We start from the raw sequence: 10554 nt of genomic DNA on the forward strand, positions 1-10554 counted from the left end.
TTAGAGGACAAGTCGTGGCTGCGCACGAGAGATGCAGAGGAACCAAGGGGAGCATGGAGTGGATGAGGTAGGAGGGGCTGAGAACAGCATCATCGACAACGACCTGTACAAGGGATGACTAAGGCGACCTGCGGAGGCGTCAGACGGCGGAGGGACGAGGCTGGAAGCTCGGACGGCGCGCGATGACCAGCTCAGAGGCGGTGCATGGGAGAAGGCAGACTGCGGGGGTGGCGCACGGCGCCCGGTGCGCAGGTGACCCGAGAAAGGAGGCGGGATACGGGGCCAACCCATGGTGAGGTGGGAGGAGCTGGAAGTCCAGATCAGGGTCTCGGCGTGGTTCGCCATGGGGATCCACGGTGATGTATGGCGACTCGCTTGGGGGAGGGAGGTTGGAGCGCCGGCATCATCCAAGAGAGGCGAGTGGTGGAAAGAGGCGGGGCGCGAGCTCGGGAACGGCGGCGGCGGGCGAACTCAGGAATGGCTATGGCGGCGCACTAGCTCAGGAACGACGACACGTGCGAGCACAGGTGCCAGCGACGCGTGGAGGTGTGTGGATCCCGGTGGCGGCGTTGGTGAGAAGTTGGCGGTGCAGGAAGGTGGGTCGCGGCGGCGGTGGTGCGCAGGCGACGACGCAGGGATGTGGCGGGGCGGGCACGGGGCTGCTTGGGCGCGGTGGCGAGGATCTGGGAGGTCGCCGCGGCAGCGGGGGATCTAGGGAGATAAGACGGGGTGTTCTTTTTGTTTTGGGAAGTTCGGGAGGGCCCTATTGGGCCCTATATAGGGGGTTGTGATCCGAATAGTTATTCTAACCTGGATTAGAATAGTGTTACTCTCTCTCTCTATATATATATACATATATATATATATATATATATATATTCTTACGGCCTCTTTTTATGTCAAAAATAAGACAAAAAATATATATTAATGCTATTCATCACCCAGGGTGCAGAATAAGTTATTCTTCACCCGAGGTAATCTTACGATCACTTCATAATTAAATTACATTTGGAATTCAAATAGTTACATTCCTATTGATTCACTACGTAAAAATTGGTATATGAGAAAAAAATATAGGTCATAAGACAAGAAAATTAGAAGTTTATGTATATTTTACACTATGTTTTTACGTTTGTAATTTATATTACATAAAATATTTTTGACGGTGATTATATATTTTCTTACGGCCTCTTTTTATGTCAAAAATAAGACAAAACTTACGGAACGTAAAATCATTGGTGGTAAAATAGAAGGGAGTGAAGAATAACTATTCCTCACCCAGGGTGACGAATAGTCAATCCAGGGTCGCGCTATTTGTCACCCAGGGTGAGGAATTCTTATTCCTCACCCCAGTCCAATCTCACCGGCAAGACTTGAAAGCGTGAGAAAGAAAATACTTAAGGTAAGATTACAGTGGGGAGAAAAGAGACTGGTCTCCCATCGCACAAAGAGAAACACGTAATCTTACGGAATGCATGCTTGTAAGTTACGTCATGTCCATGAAACGTGCACCAAAATCATGCTATAAAAACGAAAGATAGTTACGGCAATGAATGCGGAGGTGTTCATAATTTTCTTTATATGATATAAGAAGCCTGCATTCCTATATTGTATTTTCTCTTAAGTAATTTTATGACCCGTATAAAATAGCATACATGAGGCATTTGGACGTCCATGGCGTGAGAAAAATCTGTACAGGAGGCATTTGGACAACCATGACGTAAGAAAAATCTGTAGCCAACGTACAGATTATTGGAACCTCTTAAAAGGTGATAATCAGGCCCGTGAGAGGCATTAATGTACAGAATTTGAGAGCAAGACAAGAACTAACCTGGTGGCCTTTAAATCACACTGCATGGAATAACAACGACATGGCCCAGGAATAACAAAGCCAAATAAATATATTCCATGTAGAAAAAAAAACTGATGATTCCACAAAATATCTCACGTAATAAAAATCATCCATACGAGTACAAATGAAATTCCATTGGAGAAACTAAATGCCACTTGGCACTCGGTAACCAGCAGCAGGAAAAATCACAAATCATTACTACAGAACTGAATACTACTGGGCTAATTACATCAAGATGCAAAGAGATTTGGAGGCGCAACTTCAGTGCCATCGTACAGGTTTCAGCTTGGTCTTCAAGCTGCTTAATTTGCAGGGGGGCAAAGATTTCTCATCAACTTCATCTGTCCAACAATCTCTCCGGCGACCGGAACATTCATATCCATGGGTTGGAAGCAACATCGTATCCTATTAATAGATCTGAAGCCTTTATGTTCACTTTTCTTCTCGCCAATCCTGAATTTTGCTACTGTAAAGGAAGGTCCCAAAATTTGAATCTAACATTACTTGCACCCGCCAAACAATAAAATAAGAAGACATATTCCAGAAATCCACTCCAGTTTGAAATAAAATACTGTACATTCTATCCCTTGTATATTAGCAGTCATCCACTTGAATAGACACTTGAAAAAACATACTCCGCTGTGAGAAGTATACCAACAAACAGGTAGAGGCCGCCAAGGCGCCAACACGCAAGAACATATAACATTCGTGGATTATCTGAATGATGCAGTAAACCAAACAGAGCAAAAACTAATATAAATATGCAAATGATCAAAATGAGCAGATTATACAAGAACAAAGGGAACCTTAAACTTCTGATTTCCTCTTCGTATACTAATAAAAATTCTGTAAGATTATGAGCTAAAAGCTTGTCATGATAATTTAAACTCATACCCAAATTTGTACACAACATTTTCTTTTTCAAGGAACATAAGAAAAGGAATCATACAAACTAGTCTGTAGCCGGGAATTTCAATCAGTAATGGAGATGCATGCCATCAGTCTATCTAGTCTAGATTAAAACAAGCTAGTAGTCAAAATAAACCATCACAGGAAGCCCGAAGTCACTGAAGATTGATTTTTGGGGACAAAACCTACTCTTTTCGGTCACCTAAATCTACAGTTTCATTTATTGAGAAATCAAACCTTTTTTTTTGAAGCATCAAAGACAGTAGGAAAGATTCGTACAATCCTGCTGACATGTATTAACTCATGAATCACAATTTACAATTAAATGCTGGAGTCTCACCCTATTCCTTCTCTCCCCATGACTGAGGAAAAGGTTATAGAGTAACCGCAAAGAGAAGGAGCTCTAAACTAGAGAATTTACAAAAGAGTTTATAAAGGGCCCTAGGGTAGGTTTGGTTCTGTGAAATGGTACTAATACTCCCCCCCCCCTCTTCCCCCCTCAATCATGCACTGTATCAAGCTTTTTAAGACATCACGTGTGTGGTATATGACAACGCTGAACACTCTTCCTCCCGTAATCAATGGAGGATGGAAACAATAGCATTTTCTTATTATAAGGAGATGGGCGCAAAGTAATATGAATGTATAACCATAGTCATAAACTATGAATTGACATGTACATGTCGAGTAAAGTTAAATTAGAAATGACACTATTTATGAACAAAAACAAGAAAAAACTCTGACTAAGCACATACAACTGGGAAAAAAAATATGACAGTCTCAGTACTAAGCTTGTCGGAGAGCTATGCCCAAAACGCCATATATCCGGGGACGAGATCAAAATAGTATACAAAATGCTTCAGCTCTGCATTTGGGGACGTAATCCATCCAAATTCAGGAAACTATATTTCTTATAGAATCTAACTTAATTCAAGCAGATATTACAGTTATTTTGCACTCCTGAAAATCAAAACTGAACTCTGGGATCAGAATTCATGTTATCTAAATATTACAGTTTGGACAGGACAATTGTAGAACCTTCAGCCAACAATTTTTTTTTCTTCGGTCGTAGAGCTATCACTATATATTTTGGAGGCAATGTTATCCCTGTACTAACGAGAGCAAACTCGAAAACGGAAGAGCGCTACTGAATCCCCAATTTGCTGGAACTACCAAAGGCACTAGTTCTGAACGCCAAATAAATAGCTGCATAGTCCAGCCAGCTACACTGGGAGCTATAGAGTAGCTGGCTGGTAGCCTCGTACTATCGTCAGATCAAGCTAATTTTGTGGCGCACATGAACATCTCCTGAAGCGGCTGATGCAATCAAATTTGGGACTATTAAAATGAAGATGAATCGAGCCACACTCCTAACCAATCCGAATACCAATGGTTCTTGTTTTTCTTCAGGCCACCATCAAACAGGCCATAGATGAGGTGCTCTGTTTGATGGTTCAATAAATGACTCTATCTATGAACAAAAGTAATAAGATATCTGATTAAGCACATACAAACTACGCAAAAGAAATTATGACAGCCCGAGTACTAAGCTTGTAGGATAGCTATGCCCAAAACAAATATATTTGGGGACGAGACCAAAATAAAATACATAATGTTTCAGCTCTGCACTTGGGGACACAATCCATCCAAATATAGCTAACCAATTTTCTTACTGAATCTAACTTAATTCAAGCAGATACTTGGCATGGGAGAGTAAACTACACATACATGACGGAGAGGGGGCGATACTGAAGAACTCCGATGGTGAACACCTAGTTGCTGACTGTTGTCGTGGGAGTAGATGCAGCCCGCATCAAACATAATGCCAACCACCACCGTACCCTAACAATGATTGCCAGTGATGTTAAAATATTATACAAGAACAGAAGTTCTATATGAAAACAGCAAATAAACACATAATTCGAGCAGATATATTGGATGGGAGAATAAGACACATGCTCATATAAATTGATGGAGAGGGGGCGATACTGATTGTATTACTATGGTCATAGCAAGTGATAAGTAAAAGTGCACTGGGATTTCCTTTTTGAAGTTATTACTTCATACAATTTCTTATTTATCCAGTAATATATGTGGAGACTGTTCGAGCTAACTCAGCACTTCCTTAATCCAGTTATAGATGACCTGGTAGCCCTTCATAAATTTTCATGTTATGAAGAAAGTTTCAGGCAGCTAATTCAGTATTTACGCAGAGACATCAGGCTAGCTGAAACCAAAACAAAGTGAACACGGCGATGGTCATAAGTCTATTTGATTATTATTTTTCTCCACGCCTTAAATCTGAACTGAACTCTTAGATCACGATTCATGTCATCTAAATATTACAGTTTGAACAGGATAATGGTGGAACTTTGAGCAAACAATTTTTTTTCATTGGTTTGTAAAGTTATCACTATATATTTTGGAGGCAAAGCTATCCCTGTACTAAGGAGAGCAAACTCGAATACAGAAAAACACCCATAAGCTTTATACTGAATCCCTGATTTGTTGGAACAACCAAAGACAATAGTTCCGAATTCCAATTAGATAGCTGCATAGTACAGCCTGCTACACTAGGAGCTAGGGAGTATGCCTACTCGTACTATCTTAAGATCAAGCTAATTTTGTGGCGCACCATGGCCATCTCCTGAAGCGGCTGATGCAAACCAAAATTTGGGACTAATAAACCGAAGAGCATTCAAACAACACTCCTAACATTCGGAATACCAATGGTTCTGGTTTTGCTTCAGGTTCAGGCTACCATCAAACAGAGCACCTCATATATGGCATGTTTGGCAAATGATGGGGAGAGCAATAGGAGATTAAAGGAGGGAGTTAGAAGGCCCCCCTGGGTCTGTCTACCCCCGCCTCAGCAGCCTGATATTTAATCAACAACCCAACCTGAACTTGAGTGAGAAAACATTCTCCTAGATCCTGAATATACAGTAGATGTTTCCTTACTGGGAACAACCTTATACAAGAAAGCACAGCCGAAGCATGAACCTAGCAAGTAAGTAAGTAAATGTCTAAGGTAGTCAGATATGATTGCAATTCTTTATCACTTCACTGATGAGGCTTGGTGCACACTTCTCTTCCTATATAATATGCTAATTAATCTAAATGCAGTAGCAAAGTGACTAATAAGAAGATACAGACAAGCATCGAGAGAGAGAGAGAGAACCTGGGGACGGCTTGGGTGGCAGCTATGCGACAGAGGCCATGGAACCTGTGTTGCTGCTGCTACCTTGCATCTTAGATGGAGGAGGGCAATGGTCAGCTCGCTGGAGAGTTCACAGAGACGGCCTCGGCTTTGTCCGGGCTCCGGAGCAGTTGTGACGGAGGGGTCGCAAGCCTTGCTCCCATCAGAACCCCTCCTTCTGCCGCCGTGCGCGACGAAGAGAAGAGGAGCGTGGAGTGGAGGCAGGGGCCGCCGCCGCCGTGGCGACGAGAGTCCAGTGGCAAAAATAGGGGAGCACGGGTGCGGGTTATGGAGAAGGAGGTCGGGCCATGGTCCTCGTCCATCGCCACGGGCAAGGAAGGGAGCGGGGGATGGAGGCGGGTCGCCACACTGTCGCCGCCGAAGAGGCCGCCACCCGCCGTGAAGCCTCTTGCAGCACCAGCCGCTCGCCTCGGTGCTGCCTCCGGCAAACGGGGCACCACCAGTGCCACACGCATCCGTGTCCAGCAGCAGCTGCCGGCAGCTCGCCGTCGAAACCTCCCGCCGCTCGCCTCCGAAAAACTGCTCGCCGGTTAGATCCAAAATGCCGGGGTTATCCATTCTTCTTTTCTTTTTTCTTTTTTTACTTTTGATCGACGGGAAGAGTGGGTTAACCGTCGCCTTCAAAAAAAAACTTGACCGGACAGCGGTGCGGCTTGAGCCGTGTAGAGCGATTGCGATGGAGCCAGGGTCTCGGTTGGGTGCGGCCGTTCGACCCGGGTGAGGCATGAGTAATTCTTCACCCTGGGTTACTAATAGACTTTATATATATATATATATATATATATATATATATATATATATATATATATATATATATATATATATAAATATAATCTATATATATCCCTAATAATAATTAATTTTTTAAATAATAAAGCACGGATCGACTTTGTCGGGTTCACCGTCACAATACGCTTTCTTCCTGTGAATTTACGTTTTCAGTTTGATATTAAAACATATACACAAGGTGGTACTAATTCGGGAACCGTCTCTTTTTTGTTAATCAAACCAGCAGTCCGTGCCCGTAGAGGTTACGTACTTACTTTAATCTAATGGCTTGCGTTCTCCTTATGCCTTAAGATCGCACTAACATAGGCCGATATGAGCCCAACGAGGCTGGCCCATGAAGTCGTTCGTCTAGCCGCGTCCTATAGCGAGTCTAGCCCAACGAAGGCGGCCCACAAAAGGGGTAAAAGGCCGTTATAGAATATATTTGCCACTGCAGGATTTCGAACTCGCAACCTCCCTCTCCTGTAATTAATCCGCCACCAACTTAGCTAGCCGAGTGTTTTGATTAATCCCACCTCGCCACTTTATATCTCATCCTCCTAATTTATATATGATTTCAGCCGACATTGCAACGTGCAGCTAGATAAATAATAAGGAAAGAAAAGGATTTGAGACGGGGGATACTAATAAGGAAGGCCTTCCACGCCGAAGCAAATTTGTGCGGCAAGGGAAATAATAAGGAAGGAAAAGGAATTGAGACGGGGGATAGATAATAAGGAAAGCAATCCACACCGAGGCAAAAGGAGGGAGGGCTGGGTATTTAAATTAAATCTACTGGATTTCAGGGAGGTATTAAAGGAACGATTTTGGTGTATTGTACGTGTGTGCTTGTGTGTTCCAGCCGGCCGCAAAGATCAATCAGCCTGTGTATGTGTCCAGAAACTGTTGGTGACGTTATGAACTCTGGGTAATGTTAATCGGCGTAAGGCCGGGAGAGGGAATAATAAGAGGGACGGATGAAGGGATGCCTATCCTTTTGGTTGATTTTGTTTGCTTTTCCTTGATGAATGAAATCAACTATTTTTGGTAATATAAATTTCTTAGTTAAGAGAGGTAAACCGTCCACAACATGCCAAATATGTGGATTGATTTCATGTGAACGGACCTACTGGAAGATTTTATTCCCTTTTTGCCAACTTAACATACGGCAGCTTCATGAATCAATTCTGGTAGCTTCAATCGAATAATTCTAGATTTTTCAGCAATTCATCTCATCCAGTAGTTTGATAATTTTTTATAGACTAGAAACAATCTTATGATATTTATTTACCATTCCAAAAATATTAATTTGTGTACCACACTGAAAACAATTGAATGTTGATGTAATGTTCAAGTTCACCATCCAATCCAAGCATCTTGAAAGATAAGCCTCACTATTCAAAGGAATAAAAATACTATTATAACTTTTAAAGGAATTAAACCGTTTACCACAAAAAAAGAATTAATCAGTTAGAGTCTGACCCAATATAACTGAGCCAGCTATTACTTTTAAAATGTGGTGGTGCTGAAATAGGGAGGTGCACATTCTTGAGGTCTTAGGATATGCTCGTCAGGGATGTGTGATATTATTTTTCTCCCGTTGCAACGCACGGGCATGTTTTGCTAGTATATATATATATAAGCACGGATTCACTTTGTCGGGTTCACCGTCACAATATGCTTTTTTCTTATGTAATAATATGCTTTTACGATTTGTATAGACAAAATCGTAAAATAAACGAGGTGGTACTAAAACGCTTGCGAAAAAGTCCTTATATTTTTTCGATGGTACTATTTTTCTGCCCACCTCACGATTGTTCACGCAGTCGGGCAACTCATCCAGCCAAGTTATATGCCAAATTCGATTCTTTTTTCTAACTAAGACTGGCCCACAAGGCCACGTCTAGTTAAGCTAGACGAACGATGAATTGGAGATAACCACGACCTGACTTTATCTGCTTGGTCTTTTCGTACATCGCTCCCTGCTACCGTGTTACCCAACACGTACTATTTTTTCTTCATGACTCTAGAGGACGAGGACAGGTGGAGTCGAACACCGATATCCCTGGCCGACTTCCCAATTCCTCCCATAAATATCGTCTCGGCAGAGACGGAGGCCTGGATATGTGAAGGCGGTGCAGCAACAGACGGCCGTGCCGGCAATGATAGGTGCCATATAGGAACTTGCCGATGTCGTCCGTTGTGTCATCATCAGCTGAAAGTCGAGGAGCCAGAGGATCTCCCTCCTCCTAGCCGACAGTCGGACCGCCGTCATGCTATCCGCCGGCGCATGAGCAAGATGCCCTCCATCCGCCTCGCCAACAGACGGTTCGCCGTCGTGCCATGCCTGCATGGTCCCGGTCCGCGATGAACGCCGCCAGCCGATGCACTGGTCGAACGAGATATCGTACAACACTCGGCATCGTGTGTGGCCACGACTGCGCACGCCTGTCCTTCCCGATCAGGTCGCACCGTAGGAGGACAATGATTTCGCATGTAAGACACCTCCACGGACTGCATCCGCACTCCAGCCGTCTCGTGCCCGGCGGCAGCGGCCAAGACAGCACAGCGGGAGGCAGAGGTGGCGTTGCCGGGGCGGCGGGGTTCAGAGGATAAGTAGACGATTGTGGTAGCAGCGACGAACAGGCTGGAGGAATTAGTGATGTGTACTTGCAGTTTTCATGAACGACAAATTAACACGGCTTGTGGACACTAATAGGTTTCTTTCATTAACATGGAACACATTGACGTTTAAACATCTTCTCTTTCCCATTACCATGTCCTGTTCTACGTTTTTATGTAGTAGATCAAATAGCAGACCTCCCATAAAAAAGAAGCAGGGATGCTTAAATTATGGCCACGACCGAGCTATTCTGTTGCCGTGTCCTCATGTGAATGTGTGTGTTGTCTGAGTCGAACTGGTGTTTAGAAAAAAAACAGGAGCCTTCATACCTATCACGCTCAAATGGCATGCAATCATGCATGTACGCGCAAATTGAAAGCTTAATGAGTGATATTAAATAATGAGTTCCCCTAAAAAAGGATATTAAATAATGAGTGTGATTTTTGTATCCTTTATATTCGACTAATAGATGGAAATGTGTATTTCATTAGATGATTTGTTAACAATTTAGATTTTTGTTGCAAATAATAATATTTCACTTTTTCTGATCAACTACTCCAATTATTCAGGTCAATGTTGGAGTACGACTTTACCGAGTTAAAATATGTTGTTTGTAAGAGATTTTGTATTCTTTACCAATACATGGACACCATAGAGTAGCTTATTGAGGACGCCCTCACGCCTAGCTTAAGTGGAATGTGTTTTTAAGTTATAAACATTTTCTTGTATTGGTATGGTTTAATGGATGGATGAGCTCGTCGCCTTGGGATTGACCATGTTCAGATGCCTTACGACCTGTTAGACCGTTGGTGATGGTGAAAAAGAGGATAAACGTCGACAAATGGGGTGTCACGTTGAAATAGATGTCGTGCGCTGTGTGGGGAGGTGTTGGGAATGGGATTATGATTTTTTTTCCTAATGCAGCGCACGGACATATTTGCTAGGACCCAACAAAATATTGTGACCCGCCGGGAAAACAATATCATTGGAAGCTAGGCGTCGATGGTGACGTCAAGGTCACACGTCCACCATAAGTTTGCATTGTTTTTTTTCCCGTTGCAACGCACAGACCTTTTTGCTAGTATATATATATATATATATATATATATATATATATATATATATATATATATATATATATATATATATAAAAGGCTGGACTATTCTGTTACGGGATATTCT

At 42.9% G+C, this 10554-nt stretch overlaps 1 long non-coding RNA gene across 1 annotated transcript; it reads right to left on the reverse strand.

Annotated features, from left to right (window-relative positions):
* Positions 1-896: 896 nt before the first annotated feature.
* On the reverse strand, positions 897-6557 carry LOC141027816 (uncharacterized). The gene is made up of 3 exons (XR_012189761.1): positions 5943-6557; positions 4490-4603; positions 897-2318 (listed from the first exon to the last, which is right to left on the reverse strand). It is a non-coding gene; the product is annotated as an uncharacterized lncRNA (long non-coding RNA).
* Positions 6558-10554: the final 3997 nt, after the last annotated feature.

This window comes from Aegilops tauschii, chromosome 7 (genome assembly GCF_002575655.3).
Source record: "Aegilops tauschii subsp. strangulata cultivar AL8/78 chromosome 7, Aet v6.0, whole genome shotgun sequence".
Taxonomy (NCBI): domain Eukaryota; kingdom Viridiplantae; phylum Streptophyta; class Magnoliopsida; order Poales; family Poaceae; genus Aegilops; species Aegilops tauschii.